This window comes from Schistocerca piceifrons, chromosome X, assembly GCF_021461385.2.
Source record: "Schistocerca piceifrons isolate TAMUIC-IGC-003096 chromosome X, iqSchPice1.1, whole genome shotgun sequence".
Classification (NCBI taxonomy): domain Eukaryota; kingdom Metazoa; phylum Arthropoda; class Insecta; order Orthoptera; family Acrididae; genus Schistocerca; species Schistocerca piceifrons.
Window position 1 is genome coordinate 438900541 of NC_060149.1, and position 24793 is coordinate 438925333.

The window sequence follows — 24793 nt, forward strand, 5'->3', positions numbered from 1 at the left end:
AATGGAACTTCGTGAGAAACAGCTCATTCAAATTATAATCAAACAGTTTTTAGAATAAAGAAAAGTACTCATCTTGTTTCAAAGAAAAGGGGAATCATCATCTAATTTGAGTATGAATAGGTCTTCATCTTCTTTACTACGCAGTGAAGATACTAATTCTTAATATTTCTTCTTGATTTATTTCTCAGTTACTTTGTCACCCATAGCAAACCACAATTCACAGTTTACCTCAGTGTCATAATTTTTATCAGTCAACAAGACAACAAAAGCATAGTTTCATTACGAAAACTTCTTTACACGTGGCTGCTGATAACAAAAAACATCACACACGATGTGTCACGTACGACTGCTTATACGATAACTCACCTAACTACTATGTTCAGTGTAGGTGATTTGTCATGGATCCAGTTCTATATAACATAGAATTATGTCCAGAACATTCTAGAATTTCGTTTTTCAAAATAATTGTTGTAATGATAACTGGTTCTACAAAGAGTAGGAATTTAAGTAAAAGTTATATATTTTTATTGTTACAGAAATCCGAGGATGAAAATAGTTACAAAAGAAATTTTATATATTCATGAAAAAAATTAGAACTTTCAAGTACACCACGTCCCAAGAGCTGTTAATATATCGCAATATTAAATTATTACGTGAAGCAAAACTGATTCTGGTGAAGTTAACTGCGGTTTTTGAATAGACTAAAATCTATTGTCTGACGAATAATACATTATGATTTTCTGTAGCTCATAAGAGACTTGGAATTTTGGCGAATACTTGTGGCATTCACGACAAATTGTAAAAATGAAATGAAATCTAACAAATACCAATTATTTTTAAATATAGACTTTCGAAAAGTGAAATCTACAGGTTGACCAATATTCCAAATTTTAAGTTTTCATGTTTTAAGTCGCATTAAAATGGTAAATTTGAAGAGGAATATTATTTCGTAAATGCTTCAAAGTATGACATACTTACAAAAAAGTCGTAGATCTCGTACTTTAGGATGTAAATCGGAATAAATGTTACCCAAATTGATGTGGAATCGTATCTTTCGGTTGACCTAGGATGCGGTCCAGAAAACCTTTCATCTTGATTTGTTATACTCTCAAGAAGGCAATCTCGTGTTTTGTCACGAAATTAGAGGACACCAGAGAAAATGGGTCTTTATGAATGTTTTCCAGATGATTTGTTCCTATCTATTGACAACTCAAAGAGAACTTTGAAATGTGTGCTAAAACTCAATGGTAACAAATATAGTTGAATATCATATGTTCACTCGTTGACTTATAAATGGTGAACTTTCTCCTTGTTTATCAAAATGGCCACATCAAATATCCTTGCTTCTTTGGCCTCTGCAACAACAGAGACAAAGCACACCATTGGATTAGAGATGGATGGCTTAAGGGAGAAAGAATCCCATTAACGACTCGTTAGTTGAGCGAGAGAAAATCATCTTTCCTCCACTGCATGTCAAGCAGGGCCTTTTAAAAGCAGTTTGTGAGGGCTTTTGATAAGAACAGATAACACTCTGATATACAGGAAAAAATGTCTGAGGTGAGTACGAAAAAAGTTAAAGCAGAAATATATTACGATCCACAAACAAGGCAACTCATTGAGGACTCCTTTTAAATAGATAATGGGGCCGAATGAAAGCTCTCGACTTCATTTGTTGTAGTTGTCGGATATTTTCTAGGAAGTGAAAAGTATGTTGAAACTGGTAAACGAGAAACTTAATATTTCAACTCTCTTGGGTGTAACATGAGTTGAGGTGCGCTTTTTACTACTTAGACCTTTTTCCTGAAATTGTAAGAGACGCCAGTGAGGAACAAGATGAAAGTTTTCATTAGCATATGAAAACTATGGAGAGGCGCTATCAAGGAAAATTGGATATGTACATGATGCCTGATTTCTGCTGGAACTTAGAAATGGACTGCTCCATATACTTTCAAGTGTGTCATGGAAAAGAAGCTTCCAAACTGTTCAGGGACTGGATGGTTTTATCAATGACTCTTGCCTTTGTTATGTACAAAATAATAATTTTATAATATACTAGTAGTTATGTCACTATAATCTTATATTTTAGAAATTTGAGCTCCTAGGGAAATATTAACGCCATGTTTGAATTCAGGACATAAACTGTTAGAAAGTAAGCTCGAAATACCTCGGTACCTGTGTTATGTAAATAAATAATTCTCTACATGAATATAAAGGCTACCTTTTTCAGTCAAGACTAGCTAAGGCAATTATAATACTAAAGTTGGAGCGTTATTAAACCTGTCCTTGGATATTTAGCCAGCTCGGTTTCCTTGCTCTGTGGTAATGAAGGTTAGATTTTAAGATGCCTTGAATCAGAATTATTACAAAGGGGTACTATCTCACCTGAAAGGGCAGCGGAAAAGGAATTTGGAGTTACCTTGTTTAAGGAGCCATCAGATCATTCGCATCAAATGAGTCAGAGAAACCCCAGGAATTGTTAATCTTCCTGAACGAGAGGTCAGAGTTTCCAAGGCTGCTCCACATTGCACAACAAATACAATGTGGACTGCTGGTGAGCTTCAGATATTGTTTATTATCTGTTATTGGAATCTGCCGAAAGAACCAGTTTTTGGAAGTCTTCAGACATGATGAGATGGCTACATCAAAATTAATTACCTCACGTGAACCAGTCATCAGGTACGAGATTACAGTATTTCACAATCCGAAGGCCCTCATGAAAAAATGAAACGTTAGCAACTACACAGACGGCATCCACTGCATTCACGAAATCTCATCACCAAAACCAAGGGAGGTGACGAAGTGGGACGACCCAGCAAACACAATTAGGAGAACGGCGTTCATAGCCTTGTAGGGCCATCGACATTTAGGTTTCCTGCAGTTTTCCAAGTGTAAGCTTGGATTGGGGAATGATGAGGAAGAAACATAAATGTCGATGTTTTGACTGAGATTTGAACCGCTGTCCTCCTAACTGTGAGTCCTGAGTCGTCCCACTTCGCTACCTCTCTCGGTTTGAGCTTACGTTTTAGGAAAGGAGTATTCTGCTACACAGAAGTACGGTAGTGTACGCGCATGCACTTGCGCGCGCTCGTGTGTGTGTGTGTGTGTGTGTGTGTGTGTGTGTGTGCGCGCGCGCGCACGTGAGCACATGTTCCGTGCAAGGCTGGGTGGGGCACGCAAAGGTGCATCTCCAGAAATGGTACAACGTTTTATCATTCGAAAGACGGTGGTGTTAATGTGTGGTGGATAGTCAGATGCCGGTTTTACTATTGTTCCTGTTCATCTGATGCGAGTTGTAGTACACAGTCATCCCTGTAGAAGCACCGTGCAACTTGTGGGCTGTAGGAAGAACCACACGTAGGAGAAACTTCGTAACTTGAGCATTTTCCAATAATAGTCTGCACATACTTCTACACAGAGTGGAAAAAGATATGGAAAAACCAAAAACACGACACCTTACGATGCCTGATACTGTGCACGAAAACCGTTGGCATTTAAAACAGCTTCTAGTCATCCCACAATGACTAAGTACAGTTCCTGCACGGCTTTCAAGGTAATGTTACACCATTCTTCTTGCCAAACAGTGGCTAGCTCAGGTACCGATGATGGAAGTGGATAGCGATCACGCACGCTTCTTTCCAAATTAGACATAAAGGGTAAATAATATTGACATCTATTACTGCGTTGGCCAAGGGAGATGTGAGAATTCAATCTCTCGGTCACAAACCAGACCAGGACGATATGAGCTGTGTGAACAGTAGCCATGTCTTCTTGGAACACGGTATAATTTTTGGAAAAGAAATGTTGTCCCATGAAATGGACCTGATCAGCCAAAACTGTCGCACAATCCTTCGCAGTAATGTGAACTTGCAGAGTAACCATGGGCTCCAAAGAATACCATGGTAATTGCTGCCCAAAATATCACTGAGTCCTCGCCATGTTTCACTGTTGGCGGCAAGGTGTCTCTATCATAGGCTTGGTACATGCGTATGACAGAGGTTGGAAACAGTGTAAAATAAGTCTGATCCAACCAAATGACTTTCCTCCATTTCTCCACAGTCAAGATTTTATGGCTTCGGCACCGTGTTCTCCTATTACGGCCATTTGAATCGCTGTTGCTTGGTTTTGGAATTCTAGATCGCCATGCAATGCCCTGCGTATGGAGCCCCCGTCGTGTTGTTTTGGTGCTAACAGGGTTCGCGCGTGGGACATTCGATTCTGCAGTGACTTTTGCAGCTGTCTAGCTCCTATTTTTCGCCACAGTCCTTTTCAATTATCATCTCTCACGATCACTTACCACACACCTTCGTCCGCGTTGTGACTGAGGGCATGATGTTTTCCCACTTTCCTTCCACGCAGTATGAATCTTTGATACGTTGCTTCTTGAAATACGAACCACTTCAGCTACCTTGGTGACAGTAGCAAATACCACACAAACACCAAAAATTTGTCAGCATATGAATTTACTTACCTCCAACATTACACACTTACAGCTACGCAGAACAATGTTCTGACCAAGACTGACACTTGCAACTGGTTGAGGGCGTTGAACACACCCCGTTCGTGACCAAATACAACCGCAGAGACAGCAACTTTGGCTAGCATCGGCATTTATGTTCAAGCATGCATTGCATTTCTCACTAAAGTTTGACAAGGCCAATATCTGGCATGTGTTAATTTAATTTATATTGTCACATTTCTGAAGAAGGCTACATTATTGTAGCTGAAACCTAGGTAGACTTTCTTTTCTTATGCAACTGAAGGTTTAAATTTAATATAGTTACATTTTACAGTTGCTGACTCTGCTGTACCATGAAAAAAGTATTAAAATACGTAACTCCTTGAAAGGTACCTGATTGACGACCGCGGGTGAACATCACATATTATTCTTACTGCTCCCTTTTGGACAATCAGTACTCTGTTTCTAACTCGCAACATACTCAAGAAATTATTCCATGAGTCATTAATCAGTGAAAATATGCAAAATATGTTAGGATGTCGATTCGTGTGTTTCCAAGATTAGCAATTACAGAAAGAACAAAAGTAGCTGAACTTAACTGTTTGAGAAACTCAGCAATACCCTCCTTCCAGTTCAAGTCTTCATCAATATGTACACCCAAAAATCTGGAGCATTATACCCTATTTACTGAGTCCTGTTCATGTGCCATGTAAATTGTTGATATTACTCTTTTTTATTGCACAGAACTGAATGTAGTGTGTTGTCCCAAAAATTTTGAGAGAGTCCATTTTCAGAAAACCAGTTAATAACTCTTTGAAAAACATCATTAACAATATCTTCTGTTGTTTCCACTTTAATAAAATTTATTATAACACCAGTATCATCTGAAAAAGTACCAATTCTGCGATCATCTTTGATTCCATAAGAAACTGTTATCCACAGCGATTGTAGACTATAACGAAGGAGAGGCACACGGCATTCAGTCGCAATTCTGTTACCTTTATTACTCTTGCATATTTGAAGATGGCTATTTATAGCAGAAATCTAGATAGGCAAGAGTAATAAAACTACTAGGATTGCGAATGATTGCTGTGTGCCTCTCCTTCCTTAAATTCAGCGATCATCCCGTTTCATACCTTCAAACATTGTTGTATCCAGGTATTTGTATGCGTTGACGGACTCCAGTTAAGACTCACAGGTACCGCAGTCATGAGATACTACATTTTTTCGTTTGTGAAGTGCATAATGTTTCATTTTTAGAATTTAAAGCAAGTTGCCAGTCTTTGCACCACTCTGAAAACCAACCAAGATCGGACTGAAAATCTGTGGATCTTATATCAGGCAGTTCTTAATTATAAATAACGTCACCATCTGCGAAAAGTCTGAGGTTAACGTTAATATTCTGTGCACTATCATTAATATTCAACATGAACAGCAAGGGTCCCAGGACACTTCCCTGGGGCATGGGCTGTCCCAGGAGGAATGGTCAATATTCTGGGATGTGACAGGAACGATCGTTTGAAGCAGAAAACCTCATACGAGCATATGCCCTACTGCGAATGATTTCCGGGACAGGACACACTTAATCTACATCGGTAATAATTTTTTGTATTATTCAGTAAATTGCCAGCTTCACACATGTACAGTTAGTAAACATTGCAATATGTGTTTAACACAGTATCAGTTGAAAAAGACGTATTTTTAGCGCATTCACCCCCACAATCAATGTTAGAGTATCCCAGCGCCACTTTAGTTTATTTGGGCATCTTGGGAGACCATATTGTGTTGCTTGCCTGAGTGCCTCTGCACGTTCCCTAATGAGGACAGCAGTGTCCATGATGCGACCATACTGTTCATCTCTCGTATATACCTTTCGCTTGTACATCTCGGATTTCATCCACATCTAAAAACAAGAATCTAATGGCGTAAGGTCTGGCGATCTTAGTGGCCAGATAACTGTACTAGTACGACCAATCAGGCGATTGGGGTCAGTGTGGTTGAGAAGTTCTTTCATACGGCTGGTAAAATTGACTCCGTAATGCAGAAGTATGTTGCAGTCTGTGTGGCCAAGGGAATACCCTCAAGCTGTTCAACATTCAAATAATTGTATCTCGTCATTCTCTCTTCTAAACTGAGTGAACCTTTCAACATGTTACCGATAGTGCCGCACCAAACACTGACCGGAAAATTAACCTGGAAGTTGGTTTCCACTGTAGCGTGCGGATTTTCCTGTGACCATCGATAATTATTACGTGTGTTGTTGATTACATTCCATATAAAAGTGGCTTCATCAGTGAATAGTACAGGGTGAAAATTATTGAACTATACGAAGAAACGTAAGCTTTATTCAACGTATAAACGTCACTACAGATATTCGGATTTAGGTTATGTTGTGTTTGGTAAGTCTGCCATCATTGGTGATGATGTGGCACAGACGAATAGCGAAATTCTGCATGACCCGCAGCTGTGTGAATACCGATGCAGTGGATGGCCTCCTGAATGACTATTTTCAGCTCAGCAGTTGTTTTGGAGTTTTTGTTGTACACATTGTCTTTAATATAGCCCCACAAAAAGGAGTTGCACGTGTTTAGATCCGGAGAATATGGCGGCCACTGGAAGCCTAGGCCAGTGCCCTCTCGATACCACACAGCCGAGATGCGGTGCCCAAAGTGCTCCTCCAGGACATCAAACACTCTCCTGCCTCGATGGGGTCGAGCTCCGTCTTGCATGAACCACATCTTGTCGAAATCAGGGTCACTTTGGATAATAGGGATGAAAACAACTTCCAAAACCTTCACCTACCGTTCGGTAGTCGCCATGCCACCGAGAAATATCGCACCGATTATTCCGTGACTGGACATTGTACCCCACACCGACACCTGTTGAGGGTGAAGAGATTTGTCGATGGCGAAATGCGGATTCTCAGTCCCCCAAATGCACCAATTTTGCTTATTGACGAACCCATCCAAATGAAAGCGGGCTTCGTCGATAAAACAAACCAGTCATGAGCACACTAACTGCCATCATGCGCCGTGGCCAAATGTGCAATTTTAATGTTCTAGCGCAAACCGTTCAGAAGTTACGACGATTTTATTTCATATAGCTCAATAATTGTGACCCTGTATTAACGGAAGAAAATGACGAATGTCATTTAACCAGTGCAAAATTTAAGCAGTGTGGCATTGTCGTTAATGTGAAGATTATGGATACCTAGTATGTGAAATGGGTAAAAGTTTCCCTCATGTAGTGATCGGCACACACGTGATCGTGGGACAATGATATGCGCAGGGTGTGCTGATAGTAGGGCCAGTCTGTACCATTACAACAATGTTTTGGGGTTCCTGCACAAGTTGTTGAAATACATGTTCAGAAGACAAATGGGAACTTGGAAGAATACCTCTTTCAAGCAATGTGCTGAAAACTTTGGTAAACTATATGATCAGGGATTAGACGTGTCGCAAAGCGGCGATGGTATTCTTCGATAGCCATAAACGTACACTATATCTGCACATTTTTCATTAGTGTAGTTGTGTCGCATTTTTGCCAGTGAGTGTACAAAAATAGTTAACAGATACTTCTCTCTGATACACTCTCAGTCCATCGCACTATTTCACTCACAACACACCATTTGGAAAACTGGAAATTTGTGGTAAGTTTCTATGGGACCAAACTGCAGAGGTCATCGGTAGCATGGCTTACACACTACTTAATCTAAGTTAAAGTAACTTACACTAAGGACAACACACCCCCACGCCCGTGGGAGGACTCGAACCTCTGAAGGGGGGACCCGCGCGTACGGTGGCAAGGCGCCTCAGACAGCGCGGCTACCCAGCGCGGCTCACAACACACCATGGACAACTACAAGTTCAAAGGGCTAGTTTAGTGGCAGAAAGACATCCCGAGCAAAGATGATGAAAGCAACGAGGCAGATTGGCCTTGAATCAAACGTCAGAACTGTTGGGTGGGTAAGACACAGTGCTCGCCACTAACCCAAAAATAAAAGTACATTATATGTATTGTATTTAAGAAACCGGTGTCAATAAGGCATATGTCCCTATGAAGATTTCTACTTTAAAGGAGCGTTCCTGTCACATCCATGAGTGTTGATCATTTCTCCTGGGACACCCTGTATACTTCCACTAGACGTTTCGTAAGATATACTGCGATTTTCATAAACAGGACTCCGTGGTTGTGTTCTTTGGTAAACTCGGCATAGATCCTCTACCGTCTCTTATTCGCCCAACTGAAAACGGTACCGACGCACCTACAGTATGCAAGGAAACTGCGCTGCTAACGATTCCGCGGTAGAATTTGTGATCGAAAGCAGAAGTGTTCCCAATTTGCTTGCGCAACGCAGAGAAAGCGAGAGGCAGGCGAAGATTCACTCAAAAGTTGTCGTTCTCAGATTGTGTTAAAGTTCAAATGGTGATACACTTTAAGATAAAAAAAGACTCATCACGAAGGAATTATCCGAATGGGACGGAAATCGTTTGATGTGATGCACGTGTATAGACGCTATAATTTCAGAATAATTGAATTATACTCGAGTCAAAGAGCTTCATAAACTGAGCAAGTCAATAACACGTTGTTCCACCTCAGGCCCTGATGCAAGCAGTTATTCGCTAAGTACTGATTGAGAGAGTTGTTGTATGCCCTTCTGAGAGATATCGTGCAAATTCTGTCCGATTCGCGCGTTAGATCGTCGAAATCGGAGCTGATTGGAGGGCACTACCCCCAATGCTCGTTCTATATCGGCGAGAGGTCAGGCGACGTTGCGGATTTGGGAAGTACGTAGAAAAGTAGCAGCAACCGTCTCCGTGTACGGGCAGGAATTAGCTTTCTGAAATGTAAGCTCAAGATAGTTTACGATGAAGGGCAATAAACGAGGCTTAGAACATCATCGATGCGCCGGAGTGCTGTAATGGTGCCGCGGATGACGACAAAAGAGGTCCTACTATAAAAAGAAATTGCACCCTACACCAACACTCCTGGCTGTCAGGCCGTATGGCGAGCGGCATGTTGGTGTCTCACTGCTGTCCGCGGCGTCTCGAGACACGTCTTCGACCTCGCATATCATTGAGTGTGCTAGAACTGAGCCCGACGACCGGAGAAGACGTGTCTGGAAACGCCCCGGGCGGCGGCAGGATACCAGCCTGACTGTCGCCCATCACACGGCCCGACAACCGGGAGTGTTGGTTTGAGGTGCCATTTCATTTCATAGCAGGACCTCTTTGGTTGTCATCCGCGGCACAGAGGTACGTACACAACATTCTAGGCTAGTTTTGTTTCCCTTCGTGGCAAGCGATCCTGGGCTTACATTTGAGCAAGGTAATGCCAGCCCGCAAGACGCCAGAGTTTTACTGTCAAGCAGATGTGGAACTGATGGGTTGAGCAGATTCCTATTAAGCGCCATGTTGTTGTTGTTGTGGTCTTCAGTCCTGAGACTGGTTTGATGCAGCTCTCCATGCTACTCTATCCTGTGCAAGCTGTTTCATCTCCCAGTACGTGTTGCAGCCTACATCCTTCTGAATTTGCTTAGTGTATTCATCTCTTGGTCTCCTTCTACGATTTTTACCCTCCACGCTGCCCTCCAATACTAAATTGGTGATCCCTTGATGCCTCAGAACATGTCCTACCAACCGATCCCTTCTTCTAGTCAAGTTGTGCCAAAAACTCCTCTTCTCTGCAATTCTATTCAGTACCTCCACATTAGTTATGCGATCCACCCATTTAATGTTCAGCATTCTTCTGTAGCACCACATTTCTAAAGCTTCTATTCTCTTCTTGTCCAAACCATTTATCGTCCATGTTTCACTTCCATACGTGGCTACACTCCATACAAATACTTTCAGAAACGACTTCCTGACACATCTATACTCGATGTTAACAAATTTCTCTTCTTCAGAAACGCTTTCCTTGCCATTGCAAGTCTACATTTTATATCCTCTCTACTTCGACCATCATCAGTTATTTTGCTCCCCAAATAGCAAAACTCCTTTACTACTTTAAGTGTCTCATTTCCTAATCTAATTCCCTCAGCATCACCCGAGTTAACTCGACTGCATTCCATTATCCTCGTTTTGCTTTTGTTGAAGTTCATCTTATATCCTCCTCTCAAGACACTGTCCATTCTGTTCAACTGCTCTTCCAAGTCCTTTGTTGTCTCTGACAGAATTACAGTGTCATCAGCGAACCTTAAAGTTTTTATCTCTTCTCCATGGATTTTCTCCATTCTACTCCGAATTTTTCTTTTGTTTCCTTTACTGCTTGCTCAATATACAGATTGAATAACATTGGGGAGAGGCTACAACCCTTTCTCACTCCCTTCCCAAACTTAAGCGCTATGTGGGATCTAAAAATCACATACATATTCCTTGAATACGGAAATGGGGATACAGTACAGTACAGTACAATACACATAGAGAGTGTGATGACGTCTCGAGCACTGTGGACTACCAGCCTGGTGACCATTGCTGCAGTTTCCCTTGAAGCAGCAGCAGAGGGAGGCGTGGTGACGACACTGGACATAGGACAGGCACCATATTGTCTTTTCTGAGTGTAGTATCACGGTTTCCAGCTTGCCTGTCATTGTCATAGAGGCCCCAACGCCTGGAATGATGCTAGTGAGTGCCATTGGGTGCAGATCATGACCACTTCTGGTTTTTATGGACAGTAGTCGCTACTTTTCCGACGCCCTAAGGTCGATGACAGTGCCTTATCCTATAGGCTCCATAACGTTATCTTTCAGCGAGATGATGCACGACCACATGGTAACTGCGCTATCCAGACCTACCTCTATACAGAGAGCGTGCGACTGTAGTCCTAACCAGCACTTTCTCCAGATCTCTTGCCCACTGAAAACCTTTGGTAATGGGTTGCCGAGAAACGGTCAAGCCTGCACTTACCAGCCACTACGATTAGCATATAACTATGGAGTGATGCACCTGTATCTGCCATCCAAGCTCAGTTTAGCCCGAAGCCCTGCTGGAATACAGCCATTAATGCTGCCAGAAGTGGCAGTTCTGTGTACTTCTTAGTCGAGTCACATAAATGTGAGCACCTGACAGAACTGAGAATGACCACCGTTTGCAGCACGAGATGTGGAGGGAGAGAGTCAGTGTGGTTCTGGAGGGATATGGAGACACAGTCAGCTGAGCTAGGTTTCTCGGTTGAGGATCCGTGGCGGCAACAATCGATCGAGTTGGTCCACAGATTCTCCATTTGGTTTAATCTGCGGTGTTTGATGGCCAGGGGAGTACAGTACACTCATCCTCTTCGAACCACGCGCTTACGTTGCAAGCTGTGTGACACATTGCTCCATCCTGCTGGTAGATGCCATTGTGTCAAGGAAAAACAAACTGCATGTAGGGGTGGATATGGATCCGAAGGACAGATGGATACAAGTACTTGTGTTGATCCACTGTGCCTCCAGAATAACGAGATTACTCAGGGAATGCCACAAAAAAAAACATTCATCAGATCATAAGAGTGTTTCTTTTCAGACGTTTCGTGCTCTACATGCCAACGGCCATCCATCTGATCGAAATAAAACGTGATTCATCTTAAAAGGCCACCTGTCGCTTCTCAGTGGACGCCAGTTGCGGTATTTTCACGCAAATTACAGCCTTTACTGGGAATGAATGTCAGCATACGTGCTTGAAGCAGGCACCTGCTGCAGGGGCCCGTACACAGCGAAGTTCGCTGAATGGTCGATAGACACGGTTAATGGCCCTTTGGGTCATCTCGGTGGTCAGTTGCTTAAAAGTTGCACGTCTATTCGCCCATACAAATCTCCACAGTTGTGGTTCACCTCTATCATCTATGGCCCGTGGTGCAATGCCAGTTTTGGATAGCGTCATTACGCCATGCACGAAAGGCCTATACCTTAACCACAGTGACACGTGATCAGTTTGCAAACTTGGCCATTTCAAAAATACTTCCACCGTTGACCCGAAGGCCAACGATCATAACCCTTTTTGACATCATATAAATCACTCCATTTCTGCATTACAATAACGACTTCACTGTTTTCATAATCCTCGCAACACGCTTTATATACTCTCCACTGCTAGCACTGTTACCTACCATCTGTGAGTGGTTACTGCATGCTGACATCGAACATGGGCGGTGGTCATCTTAATGTGATGTATCATGTAATTTTCGGAACCCCTGTACTTCCAAATCACCTACAGAATTACTCGGGAATTCTTCATACGACACTACGCGCCCTATAAGTAAAATCTCATTATTTTAAATCTTTTCAGTGGCCAGGAGTCTATTTTGACGGATTCTGATTCCCATTCCAAAACAATGATGGCATATAACTCCATATCATGCAGGAGTTGCATGTCTCAAACGAGGAATGAGTTTCCCACAAATTCACATTTCAGTGTGTTGTGACTTGGCAAGACAGCCAAGCCACTATGATTGGTAGCCGAAAGGCACGCGTTTAAGCTCACGCAGGCTGGCGTGAGGTCTGGAACAGTTAAAGGAGTTGAGTCTAGTAAAAAAAGTACGGAGCTTCTGAAACACTTAACTTTAATCCATAATTGGTGAACATCGGTCAGACGGTACAGGCATCACAAGATAAATAGCAACTGATAATGGCGCCTTGCTAGGTCGTAGCAAATGACATAGCTGGAGGCTATGCTAACTATCGTCTCGGCAAATGAGAGCGTAATTTGCCAGTGAACCATCTCTAGCAAAGTCGGCTGTACAACTGGGGCGAGTGCTAGGAAGTCTCTCTAGACCTGCCGTGTGGCGGCGCTCGGTCTGCAATCACTGACAGTGGCGACACGCGGATCCGACGTATACTAGCAGACCGCGGCCGATTTAAAGGCTACCACCTAGCAAGTGTGGTGTCTGGCGGTGACACCACATTCCTCCCCCGCAAATTGGCGAACGGTTGTGGTATAAGGCTTCCGCCCGCCGTGGGGAGGACCCCATGTTGACGTATGCGACGAGGTGGGAAGCCTGACAACAGGCGAGGCTGTGCCACCCGCAACCTGCCATTCGGTCCGAGGGGAGCTTGGAAACTCCTGAAAACCTAGTCCAGGGTGCACGCCAACATGCGGTGTACGCGCCCGTAGAGAGACAGGAGGGGCCGAAGGGTCGACCTCCATCGGGTCGGAGCACCCGACGGGCGAAGACGACAGATGGGCCGGAGCGGGCAAGAGTTCCATAGCGGAGGACAACTGGTCACGGGAAGCGATCGGCGGCGCGTGACCCAGGGAGGCGTCCGGCGGCTGCAGCGACGCGTCCACTGGGGGCGTCGGCGGCGGGAGAACAGGCGGCGGCGGCGGCGCGTCGCCATGGGGCAAAATGGAAGGCAGCGTCGGTAACACCTGGGGCTGAGGCGAGCCAGTAGATGGGTCCCCAGGGCGCTGACCAGACGGCACCGTCGCTGAAAGCAGATGGGGAGCGGCAGATCCCGTGCGACGACAGAGGCGCAGCTGATTGAGATGCCGACGCACCTCACCAGAGGCCCCCAAAACCAGATACATAGCGCGGCCGAGGCAGGGAAGAATGCGCCCTGCGAGCCAACGCCGTGAACCTCGATAGTTGCGGTAGGAGACAACGTCGCCTGGGGTAAAAGCAGGTGTCTGCCGCTGCACAGGAACCTGATGCGGCGGATGTAGCAAAGACATCGAGGTTCGATGAGGGCCACCGTGAAGCAGCTCAGCCGGCGAGCGACCATCTCGGGGCTGAGAGCGATACGAGGACAAAAAGAGCAATAACGCGTCCTCCCGAGAATGCGACTCTTTCAACTTCAACATCTGTGACTTGAAAGTCCGGACCAAACGTTCAGCGGCACCGTTTGACTGTGGCGAAAACGGCGCGGACGTCAGATGTTGAATACCATTGGCCTTGCAGAATGACTGAAATTCTGCGGACATGAATTGAGGGCCATTGTCGGAAACAATAGTCTGTGGAAGACCTTCAATGCAAAAGATAGCGGACAACGCGTGGATGGTGGCAGAAGACGTCGTGGAAGACATCCGGACAACAAAAGGAAAATTACTGAATGAATCTACCACAACCAACCATCGAGCATTCCAGAATGGACCATCAAAATCGATGTGTAAGCGGTGCCAAGGGGAAGTGGCTTTTGGCCATGCAAAGAATTTCCGCGGTGGTGCGGATTGTTGTTCGGCACACGCCATGCAAGAAGAGCACATATTCGTAATCGCAGCATCAATTCCGAACCAAGTACAGTGCAGACGAGCAAGTTGTTTCGTTCTCACTATACCCCAATGTCCTTGGTGGAGAAGCTTTAAGACAGAGGACTGTAACGAACGTGGGACCACCACCCTGGACTGATCATTATCAGAACGCAACAGCAAAGCACCACGTCGTACAAAAAGTCTCTCCTTGTGGGCAAAAAATCGGCGAACCAACGGGTCTCCTATCCGTGACTTTGACAAGGGCCATTGCGTAGCAACAAAACGCAGAACGGTAGCAAGGACAGGGTCTGCAGCTGTGGCTGTAGCTACACGACGAAAATCAATCGGAAACGATTGGACCACGTTATCGGTTTCCGAATCAATGAACAGGCAAGCAAGTTCGGAGGAATCGAATGCTCTATCCTCAGCAACAGGCAAACGGGACAACGCATCGGCGTTTCCGTGCTGAGCAGTGGACCGATACAAGATATCGTAGCGGTACTGCGAGAGGAAAATAGACCAGCGAATGAATTTCTGCGCTGTACGTGGAGGTACTGGCTTGGTCGGATGAAAAAGTGATGTCGAAGGTTTGATGGTTCACTGACAAATTACGCTCTCATTTGCCGAGACGATAGTTAGCATAGCCTCCAGCTACGTCATTTGCTACGACCTAGCAAGGCGCCATTATCAATTGCTATTTATCTTGTGATGCCTGTACCGTCTGACCGATGTTCACCAATTATGGATTAAAGTTAAGTGTTTCAGAAGCTCCGTACTTTTTTTACTAGACTCAACTCCTTTAACTGTTCCAGACCTCACGCCAGCCTGCGTGAGCTTAAACGCGTGCCTTTCGGCTACCAACCATAGTGGCTTGGCTGTCTTGCCAAGTCACAACACACTGTGATGATGGTAAAGTGACGACCATACAAGAAATCATGAAACTTTGTAACACCAAAGACGAGAACCAACGCTTCTTTCTCGATCTGTGAATAATTTCTTTGCGCAGACGAGAGCAATTTGGACGCAAAGGCGATCGTGCGAACCATCTTTGTGCGCAAGCACAGCACCGATCCCGAAATCCGATGCATCCACCATCAACAAAAGGGGCTTCCTGGGATCGAATGGCGTAAGGCAAGTATTGGAAAGCAACGCCGATTTCAACTGGCGAAAGGCGCGTTCGCATTCCGTCGTCCTGACGAACGGAACACCTTTACGGCGTAAGCGATGAAGCGGAGCTGAAATGGAAGAAGCGTGGCGCGCATATTTATGGTAATAATTAATTTTTACCAGCACACTCTGTAGCTGCTTCAAATTCTGCGGCGAAGGCAAGTCTTGTATGGCACGGAGGTGCTCTGGAGTGGGATGTATGCCTTGGGCATTGAGTACGTGTCCCAGATAGGGTAAGTCACGAGCAAAAAACACACATTTGTCCTTCCGCAAGCGAAGACCATTTTGTCGCAAGACCTGAAATAATGTTCTGAGATTGGCCAAATGTTCTCCTTCCGTCTTTCCGGAGATCACTATATCGTCCAGATAGTTTGCTGCAGTAGGGACCGACGCACAAACAGTTTGTAAATATTGCTGAAACAATGCAGGGGCGGATGCACACCCGAATGGCAGTCGTTTGAATCGGTACAATCCAAGATGCGTGTTAACCACCAAAACGCGCTGGGATTCTTCGTCCACCGGTATTTGCAAGTACGCATCTGCTAGGTCCAACTTCGAAAAATATTTACCCGGGCACAGTTTGTCAAAAAGATCTTCCGGGCGGGGTAAAGGAAAACTTGCAGTCACTAGTTGTGGATTCACTGTTGCCTTGAAGTCCACACAAAGTCTCAATTTTCCGGAAGATTTTTACAAAATTACTAAGGCTGAAGCCCAGAGAGAAGCCTGCACACTTTCAATTACACCTTGTGGTTCCAAATCGTGTAATGTTCTTGCAACCCCATCACGCAATGCGTGGGGAACATTGCGCGCTCTGAAAAATTTCGGTTGTGCGTTTACTTTCAGTTCCAAATGTGCTTTATAGTTCTTACAAGGGAACCTCCCCATCGCACCCCCCTCAGATTTAGTTATAAGTTGGCACAGTGGATAGGCCTTGATAAACTGAACACAGATCAATTGAGAAAACAGGAAAAAGTTGTGTGCAACTGTGAAAAAATAAGCAAAATATACAAACCGAGTAGTCCATGCGCCACATACACAACATCATGGAGACCGGCAGCTCAGGAGCGCCGTGGTCCCGTGGTAGCGTGAGGAGATGCGGAAGGAGAGATCCTCGGTTCATGTCTTCCGTCGAGTGAAAATTTTACTTTCTTTATTTTTGCATAGTTATTATCTGTCCGTTCGTTCATTGACGTCTCTGTTCACTGTAATAAGTTTAGTGTCTGTGTTTTGCGACCGCACCGCAAAACCGTGCGATTAGTAGACGAAAGGACGTGCCTCTCCAATGGGAACCGAAAACATTTGATCGCAAGGTCATAGGTCAACCGATTCCTCCACAGGAAAACACATCTGATATATTCTATACGACACTGGTGACGGCATGTGCGTCACATGACAGGAATATGTTGTCGACCAACCTAACTTGTACACTTGGCGAATGGGTAGAAAGATTCTTCTACCTTGCCCGATTTACATTTTCTTGTGAATGTGATAATCACTCCCAAAAAAAAGTGATGAAAACATAAGAGTTTGTCACATAAACTGAAAATAAAAAATTAAACTTTTCACTCGATGGAAGATTTGAACCAAGGTCCTTCCGTTCCGCAGCTGCTCACGTTACCACGAGACCACGGCTCTCCTGCGTTGTCCTGGATGTTACCTATCTTCCCATGTACTACTCAGTTTGTATATTTTGCTCATTTTTTCACAGTTCCACACAACTTCTTCCCGTTTTCTCAATTGATCTGTGTTCAGTTTTTCAAGACCTATCCACTGTGCCAACTTATAACTAAATCTGAGGGGGGTGCGATGGGGAGGTTCCCTTGTTAGCGCAACCAAGGCCCGGTGCAAAAATGTCTGCAAATTCTTCACATAGACGAGAAACACTGTCTGAAGGCACAGTCTGGTTCACTGATAGGACCCGATTGACTATAGACAAGTTAAACAACTGAAATAAATCGAAACCAAACAAGTTCACTGCATAAGAACGAAGTACGTAAAATGACACAAGTTTTGTTTGTCCCTTGTATGTTGCAAGAAGGCTGCACTGTCCTAACACAGGGATCACCTGTCCGGAATAACTAGTTAGCTTAACATTTGCGGCACACAACGGAGGTGTGCCCAGCTGTTTGTACGTGTCATGATTGAGTAGTGAATTGCAGCTCCGGTATCGAGCTGGAACGGTATTACTTTACCGTGAATGTCCAAGTCAACAAAAAGTTTATTGTCCTGCTGACGACAAGAGCGACTGTCTCGTGCAACATGAACTGACGCTGGTACAGAATCACTTGCGACATGACGGGATTTCCGTCGATGTCGACGCACACTTTTTGTGGGACGAACACAGTCACTGTTAGAGAGAGTAGCACTGGGCGGAGTGGAATGAACTACATGAATTTCCAGGGGCGAAATGTCGCAAGCCGGAGTATCCTTGGTTCAATTCCGATTCCGGCGCGAAGCAAACGTCCTGGAATGGCTGTGAGTGTCCGATCTGAGCTTTTTGTGGCAAACACTTTGAACATGTCCTTTTTTATTACAGAATAAGCAAATAGCCTGGCGTGACGGGCAATTCTCACGCGAATGTCTAGTAGCACACCACGGCATGATTTCACTGCATTTGCATGCTGGCGCGGGACACATGGCTGAGAGCCAGGCGGCTTTGGCGGGGCCGGGCGCGAGGACTGTTTACTGTGCCGTGCAGTGCGCCCGGCGGGCCGGTTAACGTGACACATGGGTGGCGAAGTTTCAAATGATTCCTGAGCAAAGTCAAGTGTGTCCTGCCGATCCAATATGTCTATCACTTGTGAAGGGAAGGATTGACTAGTTTCAAAATCTTTTCCCTTATACGAACATCAGAAACGTTCTGTGCAATTGCATCACGCACCATACTATCTGAATAAGGGAGTCCACATTCACACTCAAAAGCACAATCCCTAGTAAGGCCTTGCAAGGTTGCAACCCACTCCATATTAGTCTGACCGGCCGTACGTTTTGTACGAAAGAAGGTATACCTTTTTGCAAGTACATTGACTGTTTCTTTGAAATATGCATCTAATGCAGACAAAATTTCGTCGTAGGACAGAGTTGCTACATCGCGTCGGGGAAATAATTTCACTATCACACGGTACGTCTGGACGCCTACAGATGCTAACAAAAAAGGCTGCTGCTCATTACCTTGAATTCTGTAGGCGGCGAGATGGAATCCAAATTGGCGTGACCACTCCGTCCAGCTTTCCAGTGCCGCATCAAAAGGACGAAAAGGTGGTGCAACTGCGTGTTGTGGCTGCGGTAGCGGTGAAGCGGCGGCTGCCGCATCGTTTTGCAGTTCACGTTGACCCTAGACGAGCTGTCCAAGGGCATCCAATAAGGCCTGCGTCTGCTGATTCTGCAAGCGAAAAAATTCGGACAGTACATCTGGAGATTTTGGCGAAGCCATGACACATGGAAATCAATACGAACGCAAAATTCTCGTCGCCAATTTGTTGTGACTTGGCAAGACAGCCAATCCACTATGATTGGTAGCCAAAAGGCACGCGTTTAAGCGCACGCAGGCTGGCGTGAGGTCTGGAACAGTTAAAGGAGTTGAGTCTAGTAAAAAAAGTACGGAGCTTCTGAAACACTTAACTTTAATCCATAATTGGTGAACATCGGTCAGACGGTACAGGCATCACAAGATAAATAGCAATTGATAATGGCGCCTTGCTAGGTCGTAGCAAATGACGTAGCTGAAGGCTATGCTAACTATCGTCTCGGCAAATGAGAGCGTAATTTGTCAGTGAACCATCTCTAGCAAAGTCGGCTGTACAACTGGGGCGAGTGCTAGGAAGTCTCTCTAGACCTGCCGTGTGGCGGCGCTCGGTCTGCAAACACTGACAGTGGCGACACGTGGGTCCGACGTATACTAGCGGACCGCGGCCGATTTAAAGGCTACCACCTAGCAAGTGTGGTGTCTGGCGGTGACACCACACAGTGCCTAATGTGTCATTTAGCAGTGTAAATTGTGAAGTAGAGTATTCTGGTTATGCACGGATACTACCTAGACAACGAAACTAATATTACTTAAAATAACATGATAGAAAGAAGGAAGGATCGTTCAAAATCCCGTCATTCTGTCTTCGAACAGCGTGACCACCACAGATATTCACTGAAGAACGAAACTAGTCTTCATTCAATGAAGATGTTGGAAAGAAAAAGAGGAACGTTGGGGTTCAAATCTACATCGACAACGGCATTATTACGTACGTAACACTTCCTCAGTGAGAGAAGGATGAGGAAGGAATTCAGCTGTATGTCATTTGAAGAATCGTTCTGGCAGGTGCCTGATGCGATTCAGAGGAACAGAGGAACATAACCTTAATGTGAGTAGCGGGATACTTGAAAGCTGCTCCTGCTGAAAGCAAATCTAGTATCTTAAGAAAAAATAAGTTATTGTTCATTTAACTCATGAGACCAAAGAAGGCAAATTTACATTTGCGCCTTGTACACGTATTCTAACATTAATAATTGCTCATCAGCGTAACACAACGTTACTCTGTTTTAAAATACTTAGAGAAATCAAGAAATGTAGTAAGTATACAGGTCAACATGAAATTTTTTTTTTGTATTTAAGATTTTAGAATTGATTTTAGTTATAGTTGGGGCGCTGAATCTAAATACGAAATCAGTTTTCCTCTGTTCCTCTAATTTTTTGGATCAATAACGTTTAACATACACTTCTACACGAGATGTGCAGTTGTAAGTCAGTTTTGTGCTATTCTGAATCACATTTACGTGGATTGGTTCCTGTATGTTTGCCCTATTGTCAGTCTGCTTTGTAACTAGTTCCTGGAATATCCACCAGATGGAGTTGGATGTTAGTTTGTGAGCTCTTGCCGTGCAAGGTAGAGTGAGGATGGCTTCACATGACAATTGTGCTAGGAAACATACTGTGTTGCAGATTTTTGTATTTGTGTTTTTAAACAGAAATAAAATATGTTAAAGCAGAAGTTGTGTGAATCAAGCTGATGTGTTTTGCTACATAGGTTGAGAAAAAATCTTGATAGAAAACAGAAGACCTATTATTGACTTTGCAAAGAGTTTGGCAACAAAAACAACAACAGAGTTTCAAATTTGGCGTACAGGTGGTTTGGAAATAACCCAGAAACGACTCTGATGACTTTTATTTGTGAGGACCAGTGTTGTCTCTCTGATACCAATGACGATGACAGTGATTATGAGGGTACGGCATCAGCTCCTAAAAGATTCAACTGACATGAATTAATGACCCCACCAGAGATCTGAAGCTGTCAAAAGGAGCTGCTGAATTACTGGCTTACTGGTTGAACAACAAAAATGTGCTGGAACAAGGAACCAATTTACCTTTCACCATAGAAGAGAAAGCGATGTGTTACCCATCTTCCTCATGAAATGGTCCATCTGAGCCAAAATATCAGTGATGAGATATTTCTGTTACAATGAGCCTCTATAGCAACTACGTAATAGCACACTTAATTTGAAAATGCGATGCAACTTTTTAGCTAAAGTTATTTAGCCATTTTATTGAAATGGAGCTTCGTGACAAAGAGACTCATTCAAGATCTAATCAGACAGTTTGTAGACTAAAGAAAAGTACTCATCTTGTTCCAGTGAGAAGCGGCATCGTAGTCTAATTTGGGTATGAACTGGTCTTCAGTTTTTTGCTAGGCACTACTTCTTAATATTCCTTCTTGATTTATTTGTCAATTTGTTTGTTACCCATAGCAAAACACAATACACAGGTTTCCTTAGAGTTAACGTTTTTATCACTCAATAAGAAAACAAAATCATAGCCTCTTCACGGAAATCTCGAATACATGAAAGGAGCTCATTTATACACGACAGTTGCTAATAAGAAATCTCACACATGATGTGTCATGTACAACTGCTTAAAAGGTAATTAACTGATTGTGAATGGTTTGGCACATATCCAGTTCTGTATAACATAGAATTGTTGCCCAGAAGGTTCTAGAATATCCTTTGTCAAAGTAGTTATTATACTGATATCCGCTTTTACAAAGAAAGGGAATTTAAGCAAGTAATTGATCTTTTTATGGTTACAAAAATCCGAGAACCAAAATAGTTACAAAAGAAATTTAATATATTAACGAAAAAAATTAAGAACTCCTAAAATACATAAAGTCCCAAGACTTGTTTACATATTGCAATCTTAAATTACTACGAAATTGTTTCTGGTGAAGTTAGTTACGGTTCTGAATAGACTGAAGACTATTGTCTGGTGAATGATAAATTACGAATTTCAGTAGCTCAAACTGAAATCTGGAATTTTTGTGAAAACTTGTGTTCTTCACGACAAGTTATATAAACGGAATGAAATCTAATAAAAACCTTTAAAGTTACCAATTCTTTTTAAATATAGACGCAAAGTGAAATCTGTAGGATGACCAGTTTTCGTAAATTTAAGTTTTCATGTTTTAAGTCACAATGGAAACGTAAATTTGGAAAAGAATATTATTTCGTAAATACTTCAAAGTATTGCGTACTTACGTAAAAGTCATAAACCCGGTACTTTACGGTGGCTGTGGTATCGTATCTTGCGGTTGACCCAGGATGTGGTCATAACCTCTTGTTGATCCAGCAACCCTTTCATCTTGATTTGTTACACTCTCAAGAAGACAAACTCGTGTTTTGTCACGTAATGAGAGAACACCTAAGAAAATGGTTCTTCCTAAATGTTTTCCAGATGATTTGCTCCTATCTAATGGCAGCTCAAAAAGAAGTTTGAAATGTGTACTAATACTCAATGGTAACAAATACAGTTGAAAACCAGTTGATCACTCAGTGAGCTATAGATGGCGAACTTTCTCGATGTTTATCAAAGTGGATACACCAAATATACTCGCTTCTTGTGCCTTTGGAACAACAAAGACAAAGCACACCACTGAGTTAGAGAAGAAGGCCTCAGAGAGAAAACGTGGATGCTGGGAGAAAGAATGCCATTAACGACTCCTTAGTTGAACGAGAGAAAATGACCTTTCCTCTACTGCATACCAAGCTAGACCTTTTTAAGCAGCTTGTAAGGGCGTTTGATAAGAACAAATCACACTTTGCATATAGAGGAAAAAATGCCTGAGATGAGTGCGGAAAATAATAAAGCAGGTGTCTTTGATGATCCACAAATAAGGCTGATTGAGACGTCTCGACTTCATTTGTTGTAGTTGGCAGACAATTCCTGGGCAAGCGAGAAGTTGAAAGTATGTTGAACTGGTAAACGAGATGCTTAATATTTGAAATTCCTTGGGCGTAATATGAGTTGCGGAGCGCTTTTTATCTTTTGCACCTTTTTCCTTAAAATGTAAGAGACACCAGCGAGGAACAAGATGAAAGTTTTCATCAGCGTATGAAAACTATGGACGGCAGGTAGCAACGAAGATTGGATCTGCACATGATGCCTGATTAGTGCTGGAATTTAGAAATGGACTGCTCCAAAATATTTTCAAGTATGTCATGGAAAAGAAGCTTCCGAAGTGTTCAGGGACTAGATGGCTTCATTAATGACTTTTTCCTTTATTTTGCATAAAATAACATTTTCATAATAGTAAAACTACTGTGTCATTTTATATTTGAACTGTGGACATAAAATAGTATAACATATATTTCACTAAAATCTTATATTTTAGAAATGTGAGCTCCTCTGGAAATATTAATGTAATGTTTGAATATTGTATATTATTTGTTGTTGGAATCTGCTGGAAAAACCAGTTTTGGGAAAGTACTCGAACAGGAAGAGTTGGCCACATAAAAAGTGATTACCTCACGTGAACCTGTGAACAAGTACAAGATTATAATATTTGTCAATGCGAAGGCGTCTTAACAAAATAAAACGTTAAGAACTACACAGACGGCATCCTCTGTATTCACCAAATCTCATCACCAAAACCGAGGGAGGTGTCGAAGTAGGATGACCCAGATATCACAGTTAGGAGAACGGCTGTTCATACTCCTATCAGGCCATCTACATTTAGGTTAACTGTAGTTTTCCAAGCATAAGCTTGGACTGGGGAATAATGAGAAAGAAACCTAAATGTGGATGTTCTGACGGAGACTCGAACCACTGTCCTTCTGACTGTAATTCCTGAGTCTTCCCTCTTCGCCACCTCACTCGGTTTGAGCTTTGCTCTAAGGAAAGGAGAGGAGTACTCTGCTACACAGAAGTACGGAAGCTTACGTGCATGCGCGCGCACGCGCTCCTCTGTGTGTGTGTGTGTGTGTGTGTGTGTGTGTGTGTTTGTGAGTGCGGACGTGAGCACATATGCCGTGCAAGGCTGGGTGCGGCAACAGTAGGGGACACACAAAGGCGCACCGCGTTGAATGCCGTATTCACTATTGTTCCTGCTCACTTGATCAATGTTGTTGTACACAGCCATCTCTGTAGAAGCATGATGCAAAATGCAGGCTTTAGGACGAACCACACGTAGGAGGAACTTGGTAACTTGATCATTTTCCAACACTAGTCTGCACCTACATCTACACAGAGTGGGCAAAAAAATGGAAAAATCAAAAACACAACCCCTTACCATGCCTAATACGGTGTACGAAAATCGGTGTCATTCAGAACAGCTTCTAGTCGTCTCGGAATGACTATGCATAGGTCCTGCACGGCCTTCAAGGGAATTTTATATTATTCTTCCTGCAAAATAATGGCAAGTTCAGGTAACTATGATGGTAGCGGATAGCGATCACGCAAGCTTCTTTCCAAATTAGACCATAAAGGGTCAATATCATGGAGATCTGTGACTGGTGGTGGCCAAGGGATGAACGACTATTCAATCTCTTGGTCACAAACCAGTCCTGGACGATATTAGCTGTGTGAAGAGGAGCCATTTCTTCTTGGCACATAGCACCAGTATTGGTGAACAAATGCATTTCCATGAAATGGATCTGAGCAGTCAAAATTATCGCACAATCCTTGGCAGTAAAGTGATCTTGCAGTGCAACCTTCGGGTCCAAGGAATACCAATGGTGTGGCCGAGCA